Source organism: Homalodisca vitripennis, chromosome 2 (genome assembly GCF_021130785.1).
Source record: "Homalodisca vitripennis isolate AUS2020 chromosome 2, UT_GWSS_2.1, whole genome shotgun sequence".
Classification (NCBI taxonomy): domain Eukaryota; kingdom Metazoa; phylum Arthropoda; class Insecta; order Hemiptera; family Cicadellidae; genus Homalodisca; species Homalodisca vitripennis.
In genome coordinates, this window is record NC_060208.1 from 106,420,004 (window position 1) to 106,447,189 (window position 27,186).

Consider the following 27,186-nt stretch of genomic DNA (forward strand, 5'->3'; position numbering starts at 1 on the left):
TCTTCATTAAAACGCCATATTGAAGGTGTATACCAAAATTCAGCTCAATAGGAATTGTTCCGCAGATAAAACCTTAAATGACTGGACTAACACGCAGAACCAATTAATTCCAAAGAAAAATAAATTATTGAACCGAATTTGACACGCTTAAGAACAACTGAGATGCTATCGGAAAAGCTACACGTGGTTTCGTTATACACACTAGATTGTGTATAAATTATAATAAAAGAAATCATTTTGAACAGCATTTATAAGGTATGGAAATTGGAATAAAATTTTAGCTGGGATCATCAATGTGTTACGAAGAAGAATTTAATAAAGAGATATTGTATTTTTGTCTTGTTTTCATTTGTGTTGATTTAATTAAGCATTAACTTTTAAAACTTTGTGTTTGTTTATTACTAGGCTATTTTACATTATTTTCATCTTTTAGTTAAATTCTCTCTTTTAATTAAATTAAAGTTTTGGTTAAAAAGTTTGCGTATTTATTACCCATTTATTGAAGTGAATGTACTTAAAATCTAAAAAACACATGTTTTTCGAGACCGATTTTGCATATTTTATCTAATATCTTAGATATGGATGGTCTTACAGGTCTAAGACATATTTTATTCAATTTCTCAGTTCATTTGACATAAAGTCCAATAAATTTAACAACTATCTTTGCGCCATAAAAACATCAGTTTCGCTTTATTTCCGTCCATTTTTAGAAAACAAGCGAAATCTTTCACTAACCGTAACTCGCTAACAAAGCGTTACGGACCTTTTTCATTATTTTATTGAGAGAAAACCACCTGAGAAGTTTGCCGGGTTATATACAGAGTGTACCGTAACTCTCTGGATAAAGGTATGGAACGTTATTACTCAGGTCAAGACAAACATATTTCACGTTATTAACATGGGTCTCCGATGTTTAGTTTATCAAATTGTCTGTCTGTATGTGTTTTTTTTATAAAAAAATATTATCTTAAAAATAGTTAAATAAATTACACCAAATTTGCCTCAAATGTTCATGATAACAAGGCCTGTTACAGAAAAATATATCATGAAATTATCTTTAGTATTTTCAAGATGGAGCCATTAAAACTTTTAAACTGTGAATATCTTAAGAACCTGCAACTTTTCTCAAGAATTAAAAAAGGTTCTCAGAGAATAGCCAACAATACAAACACTGAATAAATGGCAGCTCTCAATATGGGCCACGTCTTGTCACAGTAAATCTCCTATAAAACAGGTTATTTATTATTCGATTTAAATAACTTTGGTGTCATTATATTTTAGATGAAATCTTCTAAATACCGTTATTTTTGTAATGTTATATATATCTCGTACGTCTGAAAAGTCTTCTTCCGTCAAAAACTGCCTACTTCCACTCACAACCTAGAGTATTTCTACCATTGCAACCTAATTGTGGTATGTCATTTACGCCACTGTAAAAGTGGTTGCCTGATTGTCCCGATCAAAAAAAATAAATACGACGTTGGTCTGAAAAGTCTAATTCGACCAAAAAGGACTAGTTTCAGCCATTGTAATTTACTTTCGGCCTATGTTGTTTCATGTGCCACTAGTCTGTCGAGAGGATAATACACACTTGTGTCAAAGTATAACTTTCAAGGACAGCAAGAAGTTTAAAAACAAAATATAGTTCTTCTATGGCACTGTCGTCATGTTGGTGTCCATACTACACCTTGATTTTGGTTGACAAGGATTACCACTGATCACATCGTTCATTCACTTCATTAAGTAACTTGAAAGTTTTTTACGTGTTTGGCTGAACATAGTGGCTACAATAGCGACAACAATACACCAGACATAGGAGTGTTTGCGTGTTCGGCCAAACTTAGTGTCAAGACCGCTCCGGTAGCGACAACAATACACCAGACAGTCGAGTGCTTGAGTGTTCGGCCGCCCATAGTGCCTTGCATCGCTACAATAGCGACAACAATACACCAGACATAGGAGTGTTTGCGTGTTCGGCCAAACTTAGTGTCAAGACCGCTCCGGTAGCGACAACAATATACCAGACAGTCGAGTGCTTGAGTGTTCTGAGGCTTAAACTATCAGGACCGCTCCGGTAGCGACAACAGTACACCAGACAGACAGTGCTTGGGTGTTCGGCGGCCCATAGTGCCTTGCATCGCTCCAATAGCGACAACAATACTCTAGACAGACGAGTGTTTGCGTTTTCGACCGAACTTTGTGCCAAGCCCACTCTGGTAGTGACAATATGTACACCAGACAGTCGAGTGCTTGAGTGTTCTGAGGCTTAAAGTACCAGGACCGCTCCGGTAGCGACAACAGTACACCAGACAGACAGTGCTTGGGTGTTCGGCGACCCATAGTGCCTTGCATCGCTCCAATAGCGACAACAATACTCTAGACAGACGAGTGTTTGCGTTTTCGACCGAACTTTGTGCCAAGCCCACTCTGGTAGTGACAATATGTACACCAGACAGACGAGTGCTTAAGTGTTCTGAGGCTTAAAGTACCAGGACCGCTCCGGTAGCGACAACAGTACACCAGACAGACAGTGCTTGGGTGTTCGGCGGCCCATAGTGCCTTGCATCGCTCCAATAGCGACAACAATACTCTAGACAGACGAGTGTTTGCGTTTTCGACCGAACTTTGTGCCAAGCCCACTCTGGTAGTGACAATATGTACACCAGACAGACGAGTGCTTGAGTGTTCTGAGGCTTAAAGTACCAGGACCGCTCCGGTAGCGACAACAGTACACCAGACAGACAGTGCTTGGGTGTTCGGCGGCCCATAGTGCCTTGCATCGCTCCAATAGCGACAACAATACTCTAGACAGACGAGTGTTTGCGTTTTCGACCGAACTTTGTGCCAAGCCCACTCTGGTAGTGACAATATGTACACCAGACAGACGAGTGCTTAAGTGTTCTGCGGCTTATAGTGCCAGGACCGCTCCGGTAGCGACAACAGTACACCAGACAGACAACTGCCTTTTGTGTAGCAATGTTTGTAAAAAGTTCTCTAAATTATACTCAGCTCAAGATCAACTATACATCCGAACTAGACCTAGAAGCGGAGGGAGTCAAAATAAATACTAAATCTATTGGGACGATAAACATTATTGGATTGTATCGCTCACCCAATGGCTGCAGTAACTCCTTTTTCCAGCGTTTGGATTTGATTTTAAAATTTTTATTTTCAAACAAATATTCATTTATTTTAATTGGCGACTTTAATATAAATGTACTAGACCAAACCAACCCCTTAACCCAGCGGCTACGGGACATTCTAAATTCTTTTGGACTTAATTTGTCAGTGAGCTCGCCGACTAGGGTAACCGCTTTGACAAGAACAGCCATCGACAACGTAATTACTAATATTTTGAATGTCTCTGTTTCTGTTTTGAACCATCTCAGACCATTTCGCGCAGGAGGTTCTTATTGACGATTGTCCGCAGGATGGAGATGGGGCATCGGGGATCCAATACAAACGCGTTGTGCGACCAAAAATATTCATGAATTGAAAATGCATCTAGCGCTGGAATCCTGGGATTTCCTAGACGATTATAATTGCCTAGATGATATGTTTAATGGATTCAACAATAGATTCATCTTTTATCTGAATTTGTCATGTCCTTTAAAAACCAGTAGAGTAATAAAAATGGCCAAACAGAATACGTGGATTACTCGCGGTATTTTAACTTCCAGGAAAAAAAATAAAATTTTATCATTCAATTTTTATAACAAAAAAATTAGGAATTTAAAATCTTGTTTAGGAATTATAAAAGAATTTACAAAAAAGTAATAAGAGCGGCTAAAGCCTACGAAATTGATGAAAAACTAAGGAACTGTGACAATTTTTCAAAAACGGCTTGGAAATTTATTAACCAAACCGCCAAACTAAAGTCCACAAAAAGTTTAAAATGTTCGGAAATTGTTAATAAAGATAACATTTTTACTCAGCTGGAACACATAGCGAATGAGCCATTGTTCTGGAGCGTTTTGATATTTTGAGTCCAAATCAGTTTGGATTCAGGAAAAACAAATCCACAATCGATGCAATTTCGAACAGTAAATTTTAGTTTGAATTTATTTAAGTGGATTTTCATTTGCTTTGTAACTGCAGCAGCACACTTTTAATCAATTTTTTTAGGAGCTTATAAAAAAATCAAAGTTTTGTTGAAATTTTCTTTGAGCTGAAAAAGATTTTTGTTATAAAAGGAACCTCTCCACAGGCACTTGCCTCTAGAGACCCTAGTTATTTTTGAAAATATTTCTTTTAATTTACGAGTGGTTTTTTATATTTTATTTACAAGAATGTTAAATTTTTATTTAAGTTTGCTCATTAGATTTGTACATTGTGTATACATTTGGTTGTTTAGGTTACTTTATTGATTTATTACATTGTGTATACCATTGTATATAATGTGTTATTGTAATATTTTCAAAAATAAATCATATATTCTATTCTATTCTGGATAATGTTGTCGATGGGTTGGAGAGGCGAGAACATGTGCTCAGCGTATTTCTCGACCTTTCCAAGGCGTTTGACTGCGAGCATCATGAGACACTGATGAACCAGTTAGAACTTTGTGGCATTCGGGGTCTCCCTCATAAATGGATCTCGTCTTATCTCAGGGACAGATACCAGTGTGTGTAGATCTCAGGTGTCATGTTGAGGAGAAATAAACTGGTTCATGGAGTCTCACAGGGATCTATTCTTGGGCCGGTTATTTTTCTTCTATATGTAAATCGAATAAATTCATCGATCCAAAATGGAAAGATAATTCAATATGCCGATGATACGACCCTCTGCATAAAATCAACTTCGAAAGAAAATCTTGAAATTAAATCCTTCATTGCTGTCAATTGCTGCATTCAAAATTTTTCTGAGATCAACTTAAGAACAAACAGTAAAAAATCTAATGTCATCAACCTTTGTCTCCGACAAAATGAAGATGTAAGCCACCCGGCAGTTTTTGTAGAAAATGAACTCTTGGAGAATACTGACTCTACCAAGTTCCTAGGGATGTACCTCGACAAAGGTTTAACCTGGAACAATCATGTGGACTATATCTGTGCTCGTGTTACTTCAAGCATCTACGCCCTGCGTAACCTTGCCAACTATTGTTCACAAAAAGTCTTAAGAATGGCTTATTTTGGCCTGATTTATCCATACCTGACATATGGTTTAAGACTTTGGGGCAGCTGTGCCAAATACAATCTAGTAAGAGTATTCAGACTACAAAAAAAGCTATCAGAATAATTTTCCAATTAAACATCAGAGAGTCGTGCAGGGATGCTTTCAGAGAGCTCGGATTGCTGACTCTGCCCTGCCTCTATATATTGGAGGTTGCCCTGTATTGTCGATCGAAATGTGTTCTTATTTGGGGTAGTGACATCCATCTTACGAAACTAGAGGCAAGGAGGGTTACCGTGCAGAACAGCATAGGACGGTACTTTCGAACGTTTGCCGTCACAGGCTGGAGTCAAATTTCTCAATCGGCTCCCTGAGGGTCTTATACGATCGGATAGTTTAAACCAGTTTAAAGCTCTTCTGAAGCGCCTACTGGTGTAGAATGCGTTTTATTCTGTCGAAGAGTTCATGGCTGGCTGCTGGGAGAATTAAAATCGAAATTTACGTAAAAATTAATTAATAGAGCCCCGAGTCTCATGTTGAATGAATGTTGGCGTGAATGGACAAGAGATGTATGTTTGAATGAGTATTGTAAGTATGAATGTGTATAGTAGGGATTTTTTACAAATACTTAAACCTGACTTTTGCAATGCAATGTCTTTCTTATTGCCAAATGAAATAAAAATTATTATTATTATATTATTATTATTATTATTAGACAGTGCTTGAGTGCTCGGCGGCCCATAGTGCCTTGCATCGCTCCAATAGCGACAACAATACACCAGACAGACGAGTGCTTGAGTGTTCGGCAGCCCATAGTGCCTTACATTGCTACAATAGGGACAATACACCAGACAGACAGTGCTTGGGTGTTCGGAGGCCTATAGTGCCAGGACCGCTCCGGTAGCGACAACAATACACCAGGCAGACGAGTGCTTGAGTGTTCGGCGGCCCATAGTGCCTTTCATCGCTCCAATAGCGACAAAAATACACCAAACAGACGAGTGTTTGCGTGTTCGACCGAACTTTGTGCCAAGACCACTCTGGTAGCGACAACAATACACCAGACAGTCGAGTGCTTGAGTATTCGGCAGTCCATAGTGCCTTACATTGCTCCAATAGGGACAATACACCAGACAGACAGTGCTTGGGTGTTCGGAGGCCTATAGTGCCAGGACTGCTCCGGTAGCGACAACAATACACCAGACAGACGAGTGCTTAAGTGTTCTGCGGCTTATAGTGCCAGGACCGCTCCGGTAGCGACAACAGTACACCAGACAGACAACTGCCTTTTGTGTAGCAATGTTTGTAAAAAGTTCTCTAAATTATACTCAGCTCAAGATCAACTATACATCCGAACTAGACCTAGAAGCGGAGGGAGTCAAAATAAATACTAAATCTATTGGGACGATAAACATTATTGGATTGTATCGCTCACCCAATGGCTGCAGTAACTCCTTTTTCCAGCGTTTGGATTTGATTTTAAAATTTTTATTTTCAAACAAATATTCATTTATTTTAATTGGCGACTTTAATATAAATGTACTAGACCAAACCAACCCCTTAACCCAGCGGCTACGGGACATTCTAAATTCTTTTGGACTTAATTTGTCAGTGAGCTCGCCGACTAGGGTAACCGCTTTGACAAGAACAGCCATCGACAACGTAATTACTAATATTTTGAATGTCTCTGTTTCTGTTTTGAACCATCTCAGACCATTTCGCGCAGGAGGTTCTTATTGACGATTGTCCGCAGGATGGAGATGGGGCATCGGGGATCCAATACAAACGCTGTTGTGCGACCAAAAATATTCATGATTTGAAAATGCATCTAGCGCTGGAATCCTGGGATTTCTAGGACGATTATAATTGCCTAGATGATATGTTTAATGGATTCAACAATAGATTCATCTTTTATCTGAATTTGTCATGTCCTTTAAAAACCAGTAGAGTAATAAAAATGGACCAAACAGAATACGTGGATTACTCGCGGTATTTTAACTTCCAGGAAAAAAAATAAAATTTTATCATTCAATTTTTATAACAAAAAATTAGGAATTTAAAATCCTTGTTTAGGAATTATAAAAGAATTTACAAAAAAAGTAATAAGAGCGGCTAAAGCCTACGAAATTGATGAAAAAAACTAAGGAACTGTGACAATTTTTCAAAAAACGGCTTGGAAATTTATTAACCAAACCGCCAAACTAAAGTCCACAAAAAGTTTAAAATGTTCGGAAATTGTTAATAAAGATAACATTTTTACTCAGCTGGAACACATAGCGAATGAGCCATTGTTTGGAGCGTTTTGATATTTTGAGTCCAAATCAGTTTGGATTCAGGAAAAAAAAATCCACAATCGATGCAATTTCGAACAGTAAAATTTTAGTTTGAATTTATTTAAGTGGATTTTCATTTGCTTTGTAAACTGCAGCAGCACACTTTTAATCAATTTTTTTTAGGAGCTTATAAAAAAAATCAAAGTTTTGTTGAAATTTTCTTTGAGCTGAAAAAGATTTTTGTTATAAAGGAAAACCTCTCCACAGGCACTTGCACTCTAGAGACCCTAGTTATTTTGAAAATATTTCTTTTAATTTACGAGTGGTTTTTTATATTTTATTTACAAGAATGTTAAATTTTTATTTAAGTTTGCTCATTAGATTTGTACATTGTGTATACATTTTGGTTGTTTAGGTTACTTTATTGATTTATTACATTGTGTATACCATTGTATATAATGTGTTATTGTAATATTTTCAAAAATAAATCATATATTCTATTCTATTCTGGATAATGTTGTCGATGGGTTGGAGAGGCGAGAACATGTGCTCAGCGTATTTCTCGACCTTTACAAGGCGTTTGACTGCGAGCATCATGAGACACTGATGAACAGTTAGAAACTTTGTGGCATTCGGGGTTCCCTCATAAATGGATCTCGTCTTATCTCAGGGACAGATACCAGTGTGTGTAGATCTCAGGTGTCATGTTGAGGAGAAATAAACTGGTTCATGGAGTCTCACAGGGATCTATTCTTGGGCCGGTTATTTTTCTTCTATATGTAAATCGAATAAATTCATCGATCCAAAAATGGGAAAGATAATTCAATATGCCGATGATACGACCCTCTGCATAAAATCAACTTCGAAGAAAAATCTTGAAATTAAATCCTTCATTGCTGTCAATTGCTGCATTCAAAATTTTTCTGAGATCAACTTAAGAACAAACAGTAAAAAATCTAATGTCATCAACCTTTGTCTCCGACAAAATGAAGATGTAAGCCACCCGGCAGTTTTTGTAGAAAATGAACTCTTGGAGAATACTGACTCTACCAAGTTCCTAGGGATGTACCTCGACAAAGGTTTAACCTGGAACAATCATGTGGACTATATCTGTGCTCGTGTTACTTCAAGCATCTACGCCCTGCGTAACCTTGCCAACTATTGTTCACAAAAAGTCTTAAGAATGGCTTATTTTGGCCTGATTTATCCATACCTGACATATGGTTTAAGGACTTTGGGGCAGCTGTGGCCAAATACAATCTAGTAAGAGTATTCAGACTACAAAAAAAGCTATCAGAATAATTTTCCAATTAAACATCAGAGAGTCGTGCAGGGATGCTTTCAGAGAGCTCGGATTGCTGACTCTGCCCTGCCTCTATATATTGGAGGTTGCCCTGTATTGTCGATCGAATGTGTTCTTATTTGGGGTTGGGGTAGTGACATCCATCTTACGAAACTAGAGGCAAGGAGGGTTACCGTGCAGAACAGCATAGGACGGTACTTTCGAACGTTTGCCGTCACAGGCTGGAGTCAAATTTCTCAATCGGCTCCCTGAGGGTCTTATACGATCGGATAGTTTAAACCAGTTTAAAGCTCTTCTGAAGCGCCTACTGGTGTAGAATGCGTTTTATTCTGTCGAAGAGTTCATGGCTGGCTGCTGGGAGATTAAAATCGAAATTTACGTAAAAATTAATTAATAGAGCCCCGAGTCTCATGTTGAATGAATGTTGGCTGTTGAATGGACAAGAGATGTATGTTTGAATGAGTATTGTAAGTATGAATGTGTATAGTAGGGATTTTTTACAAATACTTAAACCTGACTTTTGCAATGCAATGTCTTTCTTATTGCCAAATGAAATAAAAATTATTATTATTATATTATTATTATTATTATTAGACAGTGCTTGAGTGCTCGGCGGCCCATAGTGCCTTGCATCGCTCCAATAGCGACAACAATACACCAGACAGACGAGTGCTTGAGTGTTCGGCAGCCCATAGTGCCTTACATTGCTACAATAGGGACAATACACAGACAGACAGTGCTTGGGTGTTCGGAGGGCCTATAGTGCCAGGACCGCTCCGGTAGCGACAACAATACACCAGGCAGACGAGTGCTTGAGTGTTCGGCGGCCCATAGTGCCTTTCATCGCTCCAATAGCGACAAAAATACACCAAACAGACGAGTGGTTTGCGTGTGTTCGACCGAACTTTGTGCCAAGACCACTCTGGTAGCGACAACAATACACCAGACAGTCGAGTGCTTGAGTATTCGGCAGTCCCATAGTGCCTTACATTGCTCCAATAGGGACAATACACCAGACAGACAGTGCTTGGGTGTTCGGAGGCCTATAGTGCCAGGACTGCTCCGGTAGCGACAACAATACACCAGACAGACAGTGCTTGAGTGTTCGGCGGCCAATAGTGCCTTGCATCGCTCCAATAGCGACAACAATACACCAAACAGACGAGTGTTTGCGTGTTCGACCGAACTTTGTGCCAAGACCACTCTGGTAGCGACAACAATACACCAGAGTGCTTGAGTGTTCGGCAGCCCATAGTGCCTTACATTGCTCCGGTAGCGACAACAATACACCAGACAGACGAGTGCTTGAGTGTTCGGCGGCCTATAGTGCCAGGACCGCTCCGGTAGCGATAACAGTACACCAGACAGACAGTGCTTGAGTGTTCGGCGGCCCATAGTGCCTTGCATCGCTCCAATAGCGACAACAAAACAACAGACAGACGAGTGTTTGCGTGTTCGACCGAACTTTGTACCAAGACCACTCTGGTAGTGACCACAATACACCAGACAGACGAGTGCTTGAGTGTTCGGCAGCCCATAGTGCCTTACATCGCTCCAATAGCGACAGCAGTACACCAGGCAGACTAGTGTTTGCGTGTTTGTGTGAGCAGGCGTCACCGTACGGAACAAATTGAAAACCTAGAAATCAACTAGTCATTAAAGCTTTACCGAAACATTTCTTAGTAATCTTCAATCTCTCTAATACAACCAATCCCGACTCATTACAAACACCGAATTAAAATAAATTCCGCTGATAAATTAAATTAACCAAGTAACTTGATTTCTTTACATAGTATATCAACATAAAATTATAGCATAAAAATATAAATCAAGATATACAATTGTAACATCTATTTAAATTTTATGTTAATGGACAAAAGTCTAACTTTTTGATATTTACATTTGTACCTTGGAAGCCAACAAAGTCAAACACAAAATACGTTTTTCCTCTAATACTAAACCATCAAAGGTAAGGCCGTAAAATTTTAAGTATTGTGTGCGTAATAAATAGACAAATTTCAAAATAAATCTCGCTATTGTGGTTTTATGGTTAGTTTGTATTATAGATTAAATTTTTGTTATTGCATAAATGTGAACTATTTTGAAATACTACAATAACAAATACTCGCTTTAAATATGAAGATTTAACATTTATCGTATTCATTACGCCGTTCAAGATAGTATGGTGTATTAAATGTTCTGTTTTCCTATCAATATCATATTTCCAAGATGTGGCCCACCAGTTCCACTTTTTGTTTAAAAATTCAAAAATAAACAATAATACTTTTTCTACCATAACCTTTTGTATAAATAATCAACATTTCGGTTTGAAAAAACCATGTACAGCATAATACATAGATGATATAGATAATATATATATATATATATATATCATTTATCCTATATATATATATATATAGGAAAAATGAATTTTTATAAAAAATACCAAACGTTATAATCAACAGCCTAAATCACTTGTGTCAGGCCTTGCAAACTTTAAATTTAAGATAATTGTTAGATCTTAAAATATCATCTATGAAATTAGCGGGCCTGCTGAAAGCAACCCTGTATCAGGTGTTAGTATGAGGGGGGGGGGGGGGGGGTAGGTGATTGTTGCTCTGCTCTTGTTTAATCAGTTAGCCACGGCCGCCGTGATAGTAACAGTGTGGTTCCCACCTGAGCGGCGAGAGGGCGCTGTGATCTGGCAGGCTGTGCCTCTGCTACGTTGCTGCTGCTCCCGTGTCAGTTTACTTCATACATTCATACAAGTGAAAGTGCTTCATTGCTTCCTGTAAGTATCCTTAATATAAAATTTCTTATCAGTTGTCTATATACTATATAATTAAAACAGTGGTTTACTTCGAAATTATTACTTGTTTTATTGATTTTAATTATTTTAATTTGCTGAAGTTTAACATTATTGAGTCTAGAAAATAGTAGACAGAACAAAATTAAAATACTGCTCTGTCGTTTTGAATGGAATTTCATAAACTGCATTATCATTCACATTTCAATATAATTTTATCAACTGTGTCATTGTTCAGAGAAAATATTTTATTGTTGTGTTAATAGTGTAGTGTTTAAATAAACTCAATGCTATTTTATCATTACGTTTTTTTTTCTCAGAAAGATTTTGATACAAATACGTGGCGACTAAATGCATTAACGTTCTCGGCTCTAAATCGATAAAATTTATACTTTTTTCTGGGGATCTATTCAAAACTATTTCAATTTTTAAATATATTCTGTATTTCTATTGTAGTTAAATTTTAAAGACAATAATTTAACGTCTTTGAAGGAAGTATTATGTGGTATTCAATAAAAGTAAGTTAACTAAATTATTAAATTAATTACACTGATTTTAACTAATTGCTTTTGTATATTATATTTTTAATTTTAGATTTTTCCCTTTTGAAGTTGTTGAATATGACTACAGTCTCTCTTATTTTATAATAAAGCATATTGGTAAGCACTCCTTTCTTTTAATTTTAAGGCTTAAAATAATTACTATAAATATGTAACTTAAAATTCTTTCAAAGTAAGCTGCTGAGGAAAATTTAAATTTTGTTCACCAGTTATTTTACTGTGAACTGACAAATCCCAGAAATCCTAAAACATCGGTGCCGGCAAATGGATGTTTATTTAAAAATTAGATCAAAACTACACATAAAACATAATTAATACTCGCCCTCTTTACTGTCAGCGAAACCTGTCCTATAACGGATTATCCGAAAAACGAGAAGCCAATGCAGTACAATTATCATCTTATAATAATAATAAAATTACAATCATACATTTTGAAGGATTAACCGTCATAAGCATTCTCATTCGATTATAAACATAGGATATATAGACGTTCGTGCATCGAGTATTTTACTGCAATAAAAGCGAGTTCTATGTTTATAGAAGTTATTTGTTTCCTTGGACGTATTACGTTATCTTAATTGCTTATTATTACACAGACTATTATGTCATCGTAAAGTTGTTCTCGTACCCCAAATGTTATTGTTGGTTGGTCGTTAGTGTTGTTTACTGGAATAGGCTAAACTATATTTAGTCTAATTCGCTAATACTTTAATAATATAAATAATCTTTCTGGATATGACGAAAATCGATTTCTCATTAGAACATTTGTTACTTTCACTGTTTAAAAAAATTATATGATGTATATGACAACTAATATACTTTACATATTATAATTAAGGCTTGTCTTACTAATCAAATTTTTTTATAGCAGCAATTTTGATTCCTCTTTAGAACCGGCTATCACTACAATTGTACACAACTGCAAGTGCCATTCTATATTGTTCCATGACTTATTGTATTATTTAATGTGACTATTTATTTGTAAATTATTCCAATGTATTAGTTTATTTTTGACAACGTTTATAACATGACAAGTGTTTGAAGTTACAGTATAAAAAATACCCTACGACTGTCGCTATAAAATAGTTTGATTGGCATGATAAACCTACATTATAAAATTATACATATCCAATTCAGAGTCAAACACACACACACACATTACATTACATTACAGTTTCCGTTTTTGTACAAATGTATCCTTTATTCTTCTTTCATTATTGGGAATAAAATGCTTTTTACATTGATATATCTGTTTTATAATACAGGATATACAGATTTGGGTGTAAATTTGCTTACTTCATTATATATTTTAAATTACTATTTGATTTAAGAAATCGTATTACATTTATAAGTATAGCCATCCAACTAGACTTTACGATAAGATGTATAAGCCATAACAACGCAACTTCTACAAAAATAAACACTTTATTTTATTAATGTGTGACCTTTTACTGAAGCATGAATTGGCTTGGTAAAACTGCATTACCTTCTCCAGAACAAATCGATCAGATACCAAACCACGACATCAGTCACTGGATACCGAAACCATTTGTATCAGCTCCGTAATTTTTAACTTACTACAACATATAACTCAATATTATTAGTTTGATAAATAAATTAAAGAGGAGAATTTACAGGAAATTTGTACAAAACCCGAATAAAATAAATGTGAAAAAATACCTGATAATAAATTATTCATCTTCGTTGAGCTTCACCTGTCTATTAATCCACAAATGTTTAAAATACGTTGTTAATGTGTAAAAGAAAAATGGTTCATTAAATAAAATTACGTTCATATTAAATGTTAAATTTTCACAAACCATCATAGGAATTAACAAACGTTAAGAAACCTGAACATTTTAGATAAACAACACAAACAGACACACATACACGGAACAAAACTGATTGAACATAATACCAAAAACCCCATTTAAGTAATTTGTTGAAGATGTCCTGAGTTTCTAGTGAAAGTTCATCGCTGAGAATGGATGATTTGGAAGGGTAGCTACTATAAGTACCGTACGTTATAGGTACGTCACGTAAACTCAAACGTCACGTATTTATCTCGACATCAAAATCTGTACTCGATTAATTTTTTAGGTTTCAAACCCAAAAACGTAAGGTTTTGCATAAATAACATAAAGACAAAAAAGTATCGGTCCTAGAAATGCCGTATTAGTTATTGCTACGTATTGTCTACGGAAAGCAGGTATAGGCAATTATGTCCATTTCTTAAAATGTTGGTCCTCACTGTTCGTATATTCTCCATATACCCATAAAGATACAATCAAGAAATTGATAGAATTTAAATGTTTAAATCATACATTTGAGAAAGAAGCTTTATGAATTGACTTCTACGAGGTAATTCGTAATTAAAACAGTGTATGAATCGTCAGCCACCATGGCGACATGTACATGTTTCATTTCAAGCGTGGATATGTACAATGATTTTTCTCCACTGCGAAATTAATATTGATTACGAACCATGTAATAGTAGACGAGATAACTATTATAATTGGCAACATCGAGTTTCGGTGAAGTTGTAACCTGTTGCCAGATCTCAAGGGAAAAGTCGAAGAAGACGTAATACTTATTGCAGAGTTTTAAAAGCCGTCAATCTGTTTCGTTTTTCTAATGTGCAACGGTCTTAGCGACTGACAACGCCAGTTGATTAATGTTTTTATAGACACACAACAACTGTATTTACATATCGTAGATCCCACACCACCGCACCGCCATGATCACCCTTTGTTGATTCCGTATTTGTTTTAGGCTTTGTAAATGTATTTGTCCCGTACGTCAATTGTTGAATATTTTATAGTAGATTAGTTTTCCGTAGCCTAGAGAGTATAACCTGCGACTCTCTAATGTAGACCTCACGGGATATACTCTGGAGGGGCTAAACAATGAAGGACGTCTACAACGGGTCATTGCAAGCCTCTATAGACTGGGGGGTTCGACCGCAACTCTCTAATGTAGAACTCATGGGTTCTACTCTGGAGGGGCTAAACAATGAAGGACGTCTACAACGAGTCATTGCAAGGCTCTATAGACTGGGGGGTTCGACCGCGACTCTCTAATGTAGAACTCACGGGTTCTACTCTGGAGGGGCTAAACAATGAAGGACGTCTACAACGAGTCATTGCAAGGCTCTATAGACTGGGGGGTTCGACCGCGACTCTCTAATGTAGAACTCACGGGTTCTACTCTAGAGAGGCTAAACAATGAAGGCCTAAACAAAAGCGGTGTTTCGAATAATTTATGTGTTAAAACGATACTTTCAGTATCGAGATTAGGCTTATTTTGAGTCTATCTTCATGTATATTACATCCTATGTGTTCCTTAGAACCTAGTGATGGGAGCCTAGTTGGAGTTTAAAGACAGGATCACCAGTCCCCAAATTAAAAGTTAATCAAGAGTTTAATATCCATGATTCAGATTCTTCGTAAAATATAAACTTCATTGCTTTCATTCGGTTTTTAGGTACCATTCCATAACAATAACACTTCATAAAAATATATATTGTCATAGAATTTTAGCTATTAACAAAGCCACATATCACGTATGCATCATTTGATCGCCACAATGTAAGTAGATTTTAATAAACACACAATGTCGGCGAATCAACAGGCAAAGATCGACGTACGAGTGGACTGTTTATTTCCGTCTCACATTGTACAGAATTGCAGATCCCAGTTTGGAACGCAAGAGCAGTCACTTGTGTAATGTTATGTAAACAATGATGGTTAGAAATGCGCTGACTTCTCAACAATCGGTGACCTTCCGTCAGCGATTTCTAGCTTTGACTACGTAAAACAATAGCTTCAGTTCCGGATTGTCAGCTGTTTCTTCTCGTATTAAACAGTTCTTAATTAACCTCTTTAGTGGCAAATGTTTTTTTGTAAGCTGCTTCAGACTTTAAACATGAGATGCGCATGAATACGCAAAGTATTGGTAATTCCTAACTTTCTATAATGTCTTAATCATTTAGATATTTACAACTAAAAGGGCGTTTGTTTCAATGCCCCCATTGCATTAAAACAACTCATTTATATTTAATATAAATGAGTTTCGCAGGGATAGAAGAATAAGTGTTCTAATGCAACAAACCGTGCAATAGCGAGCAGATACAACATTTTAACCCACTCTTCAGCGGGTCATAAATATCCATACGAACTGATTAATGCTTTGCGTAGTTTTACTCCACCTCCTGGTGACTGACAGAGCAATCAATGTATTCTATACAGATGAAAATCATCTGTCGAACTGCCCCACATAAACTTGGCTACTTATTGCTCTCCACAATCACGAGCAAGAGCATCGCGTACGCCAACGGGAAACCTCTATAATGACCTTGGATGGAAAGTTACAAGTTTTGCAGCCTACTGAGAATCAGACAAGAAGTCTTGATATTAAGAAAGTGGACGCATATTCCACAGTAGGGCACAGAGTGGTTAAACATACATAATAGACATAACCTTTGACAAATTAAACTATGAACCACAGCACTTAACGATCAAGCGATCAAAACTTTCCCAACATTACATTAACTTTCTAGCGTTCCTGGAGTTTTAAATGAGCCTTTTATATTATTGCTATCAGAACAAGATTCAAAGAATATGGTTTGGCCCCATCCCAACATTAAAGTTTACTCTGTAACGCCATTCAGAAGAAGACTTCTGGGCGCTCCTTTTCTTGAAGTAAATGTGAAAGATATAACTAACTGAGTCTTCTTAATGTGGGGCAGGTGACAAAAGCCTGAACTTGATACTACCATTTGTGAAGATGTCTGAAGGCTCTAATTCGATTAAGCAAATATATTTTCCAATAGAATCGGAACATTTCATTCATCCTTAAGAGTAAAAATCACAACAGGCTAACAGTGAAAAACTGTGTGAATATCTAAAATACATACGCATATTTTACTCGCTAGAATTACCAATACCCACAAGCACGTGAAATACAATACGTTAACAACCGTGACGTTTGACTGCACACGCTCGAGAACTACGGAATTACAAATGTTAACGTTAAAACTTGTAAGAGTAATACAGTTTTACTGAAAGTTTTATATCATGAACTGAATTTATTGGGTTTATTTAACTTTTTGTGTCAATTAATAGCAATCTTCTTTCATCTGGAAGTATCGTTGAAAATCATACAATTCCTGTTATTTAACATTGAATTGTAACAATATCAAGAGAATTAAGATTAATCCTTGGGGCATCCAAAGACGAGTTTATTAGTAGCCTAATGTATCGGATTGGCAATGAATTACTTTATGATAATTTTATCCTCTACCATACAAGAAGCTTTATCTCGCCTTTCACCTGTTGTTAAAGGGTTTTCTTACAGTGGGGATTTATCACTTACAAAGTAACTGTCAAAAAGTTAGGAACCATTATGAAACAACTAGAACCATATTTAAAACGCATTCAAATCGTTTTTTTAATGTATACGACTCTGGACATCAAGCTTTGGATGAGAAGTAACGAATAATATATAAAATTAGTCTAAGCATCATGTAATATATGTTAAGAACACCAAAGAAGAATAAGTATAATTGTTGTTGAAGTAGCCTTGAGTAACTAAGATGTTATCAAGTGTGTCTAATAAATAGCCCAATGAACAATAGCAACTGAGGGAATCCAGCAGGTTTATGAAGAATCTAAGCTACGAGGATTTCGGTATTTGCCTTATTAGAAGCCTGCTTCTTACAGTAGACTGATGCAATAAATAAAATAGTTCTGTAATTATAGTTTTGTACTCATCAGCTTAGAAACTTAATCACAAACCTAGATATCTACTACAAATTAACAAAAACAATGCATAGTCTCACAATTTCAAAGCAATCAGTTCTTGGTTGATTTGGACTTCCAATCTAAAAATAACGTTCTCGAGATAATATTGTGGGCTGTAATGGGAACTATTGGTTCTGAGCTGTATATTCTATATAGAGTCAAATAATGGGTACATATATTCCATGTAAATGTGTACTTTGGATAGGAATTGGATCGGTAATGCGGGAATGAGTGCCGCACTTTCACATGACACAGAAACCTATGGATCGTTTTTGTTAACGTCCAATATTTCAATAAGTGTTCATGTATTTATTGGACTTACCAAATTTGCTCTAGACTATTTAGGTATTGCTTGTTCCGGACTGGTAAGGTCTTAAACTAGACGATGTTTCTATACAAGTTTCTAAAATCTCCGCACATAGTATACATTCCGACCTTTGGAGCCAACTACACCATCTAGGAGGATGCCACCCTCGATTCCCTCTTAGGAGAAAGTCCGCAGATACGGTGGAGTTACTGGGCTAAGCGTTGTGCAACTGCCAGACGCTTTACGTAACTGACCCACCTAACCCACGGGAGGCAGGAGCTTTCGCCGACGGAAATGGAGCAAAGTCGTGTTGCGTTTAGTTCTCGACCTCGGTTCGTGGCGACCTCGCCTGTCAACCTCTTCATCAGTCGACCCCACGAGTTCGACAAGATCGGTTCCGTTCGATGGACCTCCAGACTCATGTATCTAACCTGTCGAAAGTGTTAAGCAACATTAATGTTATAATATCACAAAACATTTCATTTTTAAGCTTAATTTACGTCAGCAATCGATGTTTGTTATTAGAATGTATTCATCTCTGACCAAGCATTTATTTGATAATCTTGATATACTTAATCAGTACTATTATAAAGCTTGCATAAATATAAGGTTATACTATAAGATTAAATATTTTTTAATCCGCTGAGATCGATAATCACTCAGCGAATTGAATAAATTGTCAAATGGAACCAAGAAAGTGCTAGGTTGTACCTAGAGGCAAGACCATGGGAATCCCGATCTTGACTATGCATTAGTGGGTTGCCGATTCTCTTTCGGTTTTCAACACAGAAGTCTGTCCTTTCGCTATCTAATGGTGACGTGGTCCCGCGCAAGGTCCCGCGCTACTCAAAACATTAGTGCTATGACAGGTGATATAGGCTACCTATTTTGTCAAAGAGAATAGGATAATAATTTTTAGCCGAATAAACACACAACCATATATAATTATTTTTACCCATACCTTATTTCCTCTACAGTGTATATTTCCGGCTGCCATATCTACCTCTATATGACAAGCAATAACAGCATTAAGTGAAAGTATGGATTATTGACGTCTCAAGAAAACAGGTCTCAATGTCAAGGCTGTTTGGGGCCACGTGGTAGGACTGTAAATTGTTGTTGACCATATATAAGTACTTGGGAAACCCTCGGGCCGTCGTTAATGCAAAGAATGGAACTCATCGGAACATTATTGTATTAGGACATAAATTTGTCTTTAACTGTGTATTTATTTATTTAGAATTACCATATTCTTATTAATGGAATTTAAAATAACTCCAAATTTTTTAAAATATATTACATTTCCCTATGTAAATAAAACTTAATGTTTAATAAAATCAAATAAATATGGAATCTGTCTCTACCTTTCGGTATTACAGTGATGATAGATGTCGACCTTAAGTGTGACGAAGACTGCTGCGGCTTTGGATTTTTCTCGCCGTATCTCTCTATTGTCATAGTCTCTCTCTTGGTGAAGTTAATTGAGTAAGAAGAGATCAATTAACTGCGATGCTCGTGTTCACTTCATAGCATGACTGTGAATTACGCGTCCCTTCTTGCTTCCATCATCCCAAGTTTATGTTTCACAACCTGTGTAAAACTTGTAGAAGCCGTCACTCCAGAATCAAGTATCGAGTAATCGAGAAGCGAATTGTTTAAGCTCGGAAAGGCGATGGAGTAAACAATAAGTGAGATAAGAGTAGAAGACTAATCACTTTATAATTCGACAGACGGTTTTTAACACGATACACTCTCACCAAAAAGCCGTTGTACTCTGGTGTTTCACTAAGATTTACATTACTATTGTCTACACAATTACAACCATTTTCTTCCATTTTTCATGTTCTTTCACTCACAATATCAGTGTAACGCTGAAAAACAATTCAATATCTCCATCCATTTTACTAGCGAATTTCAAAATAGTCTGAATGATCGTTACTTGCTCCTCTTTGGATCACCAAATTGTACAAAAGCCATTATCTACCTCGACAGAATAAAACAAGTTTATTATTTTTCATTGATGTTCCTCGTTTCAGTCTCAAAAGGTTGGCGGAAATCTGAAAAAGGTGTACTCTATTTCTATAATACTGCCTAAGGCGTTTAAAGACAAGACGTTAGTTAAGAAGGAATGTTACTGGCAGAGTATTTCTACAATGTAAACTGAACACGTCACAATCAAACGCTGTATCCATTATTTGTTAGATCAGCTGTTTTCGTGGCCTCGACTTCTTCTTCTCCTCCTCCCACCTGTTGTTCCCTCTTCAGTGTTATCAGTATCGGTATTGTTAATGACGCTCTTAACCTAATCTGATTTACCAGCTATTCCCAGCAATTTATACGAGCTTAATATTTCAGTAGTTAAGATTTATTCCTAGAAATTGTACATTTCAAATCTGTCGGAATCGGTTGGACTGGAATTAGGGACGTGATTTTCTTAATTTACACCATTACGATAACAGGTCGATAACTGTGTTTGAAATTTTCCACAAAACCGAGATTTACAATGTTTATTAGCTGAGTTTGTAGATTTGAGTCTTTTTCCGGCACCAGGGGTTTTTTATACAGTTTTCCATATTGTCATACAACTACATACAATTTGCTATTTTTGTATAATACAGTTTTTTATATATATTTTAACTGTGATTGTTATCTTTTTTATTTAAGTTTATATAAAAATGATGAATACTTTAAATATTCCAACTTTTTAGTATTTTGAAAAGGGATGAAGATTAAGACCAATTCCTTGTTTGTATCGCTAACAATCTTTCGCAGAGAAAATAATTTTTTATGTAAAAATTGAGTTGGGGCAATATCTCAAAATTTGGAACGAACAACTTCCCAACTGTTATGGTTTAATAATAGCTGTTCAAAAATTAATTGGAACTTTATAGTTGAACTCCATTATATGTCACCAATAATAAACGTTTCTCATTCCCAAATACGAAGAATGTCATATCGAAATACAGTAAAATGAGTTTTTATTGCGGCTAGCTAGATTTTTATCCTTATCCATTTTTAGAAGTCAGATCTCGTAAATCTCTCCTCACCTCTTACTAAGCTATTTAGTGGTATAATATTTCAAAAATACTTTTATTTTTAACTAACAAACGTATTATACATGCTCCAGAAGTCGGCAAACTTTTTCATAACTGGAATATAAAAAGTATTTTTAGCAGCTAATATTATGACACCACATTACGAAATTTAGATTTAGATCTAGATTCATAGTCTACATTTAGCCTACACAATAATCAAATTAGGCTTCGATAAGCAACACTTTCCACTCAACGATATTTTAGTATACCGGAAGTTTCAGTCGGCTTTTAACATAGATAAAGAAACAGACGGAAGTGATAAATTACTTAGAATGTTAACAATAGCTTATCTACTACTGCCGATATTCATGGAACACTTGTTTATATTTTCTCTTTTGTTAGCTGTAATTATAGATTAGATAGTAACTAGTTGAAAATTGCTAGCCTAAATGTTTTAGGAATCTTAGTTATTGTTATATCTATGTATGTGATTACACCATACAATACGGTACTTAAAATTTGATATGATTTTATTTAAAAAATGTTCTTTGTCAACTAACTACACTGTCGATTAATTTTTCGACCAATCTTACTTATATCTTACTGTACAGCGATGAACTAAATATTCATTTGTTGAAACAGGCTGGGAACATTACATTTATTTAATTTCGATCTGTTCTGTTTACGTAGTAAAATAAAATTATGTCCGGACTGGATCAAATGGAGAACTGGTAATATATTTTTTTTTTTAAGTAGAGCCTCCCTGCCAAGGCTACATTTTTAACCCTTTGAGTGCCACAGCATATTTTCCCAAGTCATACGAATAAATTGCCGGAGCATTTCCTTCTGTTTTGCAAGCGTGTGTGGAAAAAACTGTATTAAAAAAAATATTCAACCGATTTGAATAATTTTTTTTTAGTTTGTGTGTTATAAAACAAGGTATTTTTTCCATATAATATTATAACTTTATTTTTATTTACACAAAAAGAATATAGGTTATAACAAAAAACTAAAAAATGAAAAAAAATAAATTTCAAGTTTGAATTAAAATTTTATTTATACAATATTTTTTTTAATTTTTTTTAGCTACACCATATGAAAGACTGAACAAGAATCATGCATAATATGGTGTGTTACAGTAATATTTAACCAGATACTACAATATATACAAAATACAACAAAAAGCAATTTTTGTTCAAGTTTGTCAAAAGTTTAGAAACAATATTATAACTATCCTATTTCACTCAATGAAGTAAGACGACTGTAAAATACTAATTATATAAAAAGTATATAAAAATATACACAGGCCTACAATATAACCTTACTTCACCTAAAATCAATAGTTTGATTGGAACTTGCGTTTTACTTCATCACCAATCCAACAATAAAATATACGTCACTAAACACGAAAAAAGAAGTTTATAAATGCATTGTAAGTTTTACTGAAAACAATTTCAGAATAGTAATAACAACAGTTTTCAGCATAAACACACGAAACTAGCACAATGTAAATACCCAACAAACCAACCTGTGTAGTTAATGGCAACAAGGTAGCAGCTGACCAACTATTGCGTCATCTGTTTTTTTTCTGATGGCAAATAACTACAAGGGGGCGGTGAACAATAAAAATCAATCACAATCGATTGTTCGAAACTTGTAGATTGCCGTGAAATAAGTTATTTGTCAAAACAAAAATGAACTATATGTGATATTAATTAAATACAAATCATCTACTGGGTAGATGCCGGCAATTTATGCACATTTAACAACATCTACTATGTAGACGCTGCGGCACTCAAAGGGTTAAACCTTTGAGATAAATTGCATAACCTCAAATCTTACCAAAGGTATAGTCCGAGTCCGACGTTCCGCTGACCCGCCGGAAACGGAAGTAGTAAAACACGTAAATGAAGGGCCGGCAGACCGGGTAACGCGAAACTACGCGACTACGCCACCAGGCGCCGTTAGCCCACATTGTCAGCAACTGGAGAGAGCGTAGCGAACTAATCTGTCTCGTGGTGATGAAAACCTCTGGAACACGGTGGAACAGAAACTGAGTTTTTCACCGTGGAAAGCTTGCAAAATCGCCGCACCGCGACGCATCACTCCACTTGTCATATTGAGGTTAGAAAGTGGTCAGTTTGAAGTTTTTTTACCGCTTGCGTCTTAATATGGGGTATCGAGTGGTGGTTATCTAGAGATATTGCAATAGAATATCGATGTTGTGGTAATATTTACCCAACCTAATCAGACAAAAATTGTGATATTATTATACTGCGTATCTTAAGTTTTCAAATTTGACAAGAATTCGAATGCTCTGTTAGTCTATTTCTTGAGGAGACGTAAACAGCGTTATTCCTTCAAAACTAAGATATTACACAATTTTTATATTGAAATAATGTACTGTAATTATCTTTATTTCATATAGCCTATAAATAAATAAACATACGTCCTATTTATTTCTAAAGTAATAATATATCTATAGTATAATTAGGTAAACATTTAGATGGCTGCCTTTTCCTCCGCTACACCACGTGTAACGTAACAGGCTTCGGCTGAGGTTGAATGAAAAATTTAAATTATAGAGCTAATTCCATTCTCGAGATGTCCTACTGACAGATAGACAGACATAAAATAAAAAGAACACTTTTATTACCCCACGGCAGACAATAGAAAAATCCTATCAGCGTACTAAGCGATAGACTTCACTAACGCTCAGTCAATAAGTTAACGAGTTCTTTTTCAGAGTTGAGCAGTTTACGGGAGACTTAGAGTTAATTTTAGTCAGCAATGTTTGTTTTTAACACTGACTAATTACTATCACTTTGGCAAATTACTGCTGGACTTTATAATCATCGCGCTATACACGACCAGAGGTTATCATGGTCAGGGCTGAGAAGGACAATCAATAAACATCAGGTGATTACTTGGATAACATTTTCATGATAACCGATAAGTCAAAGACCCTAAGCGACAATGGTTACAACTATCCATTGTTTATATCTTTAGACGACCTGTAGTATGTACTTAGTAGGAAATAATTAATTTTTAAAATGTACATTATGGGTTTTTAAGTCATTGGCGGTACCGAAAGTATGTACCGGACAGTTACGTGAGTTACTAGTTTATGTTTTGACAAATCTACGGTAGAAATCTGAATATTACAAGGATTTTATTCTTGATTTAGTATTAAAGTTAACTGAAAAACATTGAGTCAGATCTTTTATTAGACGCTGTAAAACAGTTAGCGTCTAAAATAAAATATTAATATTTAAGACAGAATATTAAAGTACCTAAAATATTATAACCACTTGAATTGTGTTACAAGATAATATTGTTTATATTGATACTACGGGGAAAATATTAGCACGCGTGTTTTTATTTTAAACATTCCAACATTCAACCATTTTTTAATTTCTACGAGGCAATTTTCATTTGTATTACTGAACCATGAGGCGGAAATTCAACCGTGTGCTTAGTTATCTATATAAGTTGCAATAAAAGACTGTTTAGAAAAAGGTGTAATAGCGCCAACTGTATGAATAAATAACGGGTGAAACTCAAACACTAAGTGATAAGAAATTGTGATAAGGTGGGTCGTATTTTACAATGGTTGTGTACGGCCAGCACGGGATACTTATTTCTTTAAGGTTGGCGAACTCGTTTTTGTTGATGGGTGACGTGTGTAATACTGACGAAAATGTATAAAATAATTGAAAAGTAATTAATAACAACGGTGCCAAATATTCATATATGATCATCTGGAAGGTGTATAACATCTATTTTAGTTTTAAGATGAATCTAGAAATTGTATATACGTTGTTTCCATGGACGGGCGACAATAACTAACATAATCAAAATACTTCAGGCTAGAGTACGTAAGTATCTTTTATGTATATGAGAAAATATTTCCGGAACCAGGATTCGAACTCGGAAAATGAACTGAAACGCTAACTACCAAGGCCTAGTATCATATACTATCATGATACTAGGCCCTGACTAACTACTCATTTAGTGTGATGGCGTTGTTGGTTTGTTTATTTGCCTGCACAAAATTCTATACTCAGTTGTTATTTGTCCGTCGCATTGAGAAATAAAATTTTGTTTGAAGTATTTAAAATCCAGCAAGGAAAATTCAGAAGAAATTTGGTATTTAATTAAGAGTAATTTGTAAATGTTCATAATGTAGAATTTTTGCATCCCAGAACTTTAAATTTTACACCCGTTTCAGGCAGATAATGAGCCGATATAAACGTAACTTACTGTTATTCATTTGCAACTGAAATCACATCAATTTATAGAAAATATTAGATTGAATCCTGAAGTATTGTCAGTATTAAAACGCGTTTTCCCTTGTTATATACGCTACTGTGGTTAAGTTATGTATAGTCTTAATTATATTTATTCTACGATAATAAATACAAACCTTATCTCTCTCCTTCAGTAACGTTAAGAATATTGACTGGAACACCTCAAGGTACACAATTGTGTACGAACATTTTGAACTATTATTGGATTATTTTAACGAATAAATTTCCATTTGACTAATTCGTACATAATAGAATAAACATTCTACACTCCATTCGCACAGGTGAGCATGAGATACAATGTTTACATTCGTGCATCTATCGATCTATCTGTACTTATATAAGTTTTTACTTAAAACATAACGTAGGTTAACGTTGACCTAACCTGGGACAAACACATGTCATAACTTTTATAGAAAAGCGGGTCTAGTAGGCCTAAAACGACCATGTCAAATTTAAAGAAAACCCGTGATAACTTAAATCTTATCAAGAAACAGAATTGAAATAGAATTTCAATCAAATGGGCCAAATAAAATAAATCTTTTAAATTAAAACAAAAAATAAAATGAATCGTTACAGATACTTCTTTTTAACACAACTATTAGCCTACGTAGACAGACACAAGAGAGTGTCAAACGTAAAGATTCACTTGATTAATTATTTCTACTTATTTAAAACAACTTTAAATGTATATTGCCAGTGTACCTAATTTAAACATAGGTTTATGAATGTAAACAATGATATACTAAATTTTCCAACTACATAAAATTATTGTTGTATAACTTATTACATGGATAAACAGTGAGGTAAATTATTAAACAACACCGTCGATAACGATGGTAAATAACAGAACACATGGAATTTCCCGTATGTGCCAATGTGTGAGAAGTGGGGGTTATCAAAATGGTGGCAAGGCCAAACGCTCCGCTCTCATTTACTTCTCTAAGATATTGATCCTCCAATAAAAAAAATCAAAATTATTATTTTAAAATATCCTAACTAGCATAGTTTAAAGAAGATGTTTATTAACTAAACGTGTTATTATAAATTGGAAAAAGTCATAGTTAAGTGATTCATAAAACATCAGAATCCCATACCTCTCTCCTTCAGAAACGTTAAGAGTATTGATGGGATCTCTAAAGGTACCTTAATTATGTACTAACATTTTTGGATTATTTTAATGAATAAATGTCCATTTGACTAACTTCATTTTTTAACATTAGGCATTATAAATCTACTTATATGGTTAACTTTAGTGGACTATTTCTTTTAATTGGAGTGATTCGACCGTTATTAATTTCAGCTTACACTTATACTATAATTGTGTGTAAATATGTATTTTGTCCATAGGCATGTACGAATATATTTATTTCAGAATTCAATAGAAATTTTTAAACAGAATATAATGGAATCGTATTAATATGAACTTTATTACTATTAAAATATGGTATCTTCTGTTGAATTTACATCTTTTTGGACACAATCTCTTTAGTTCTGTAACAGTTATTTAGGTTTATACACTATAAATGTGTTTTCAAACCAAATGACCATATAAACTAGATTTCTTTTAGTGTTCTGCATAAAACCTTTTTTAAGTTACATACCTACTATCCTTTTAGATTAGCAAGCCTTTGAAATGGAAATTTACAATTTTTGTATTTGCCACAAGTCTGTAAGAAAAA

The 27,186-nt window shown here is 35.2% G+C and overlaps 1 protein-coding gene across 1 annotated transcript in view; it reads left to right on the plus strand.

Moving 5' to 3' along the window:
- Nucleotides 1-11,335: 11,335 nt before the first annotated feature.
- The window catches only part of LOC124354509 (class A basic helix-loop-helix protein 15-like), a 39,533-nt gene continuing 23,682 nt past the window's right edge, over nt 11,336-27,186 (plus strand). Inside the window, exon 1 of the mRNA XM_046805022.1 lies at nt 11,336-11,479. The gene's annotated coding sequence lies outside the window, so the exon portion shown is untranslated. The remainder of the gene's footprint in view (nt 11,480-27,186) is intronic.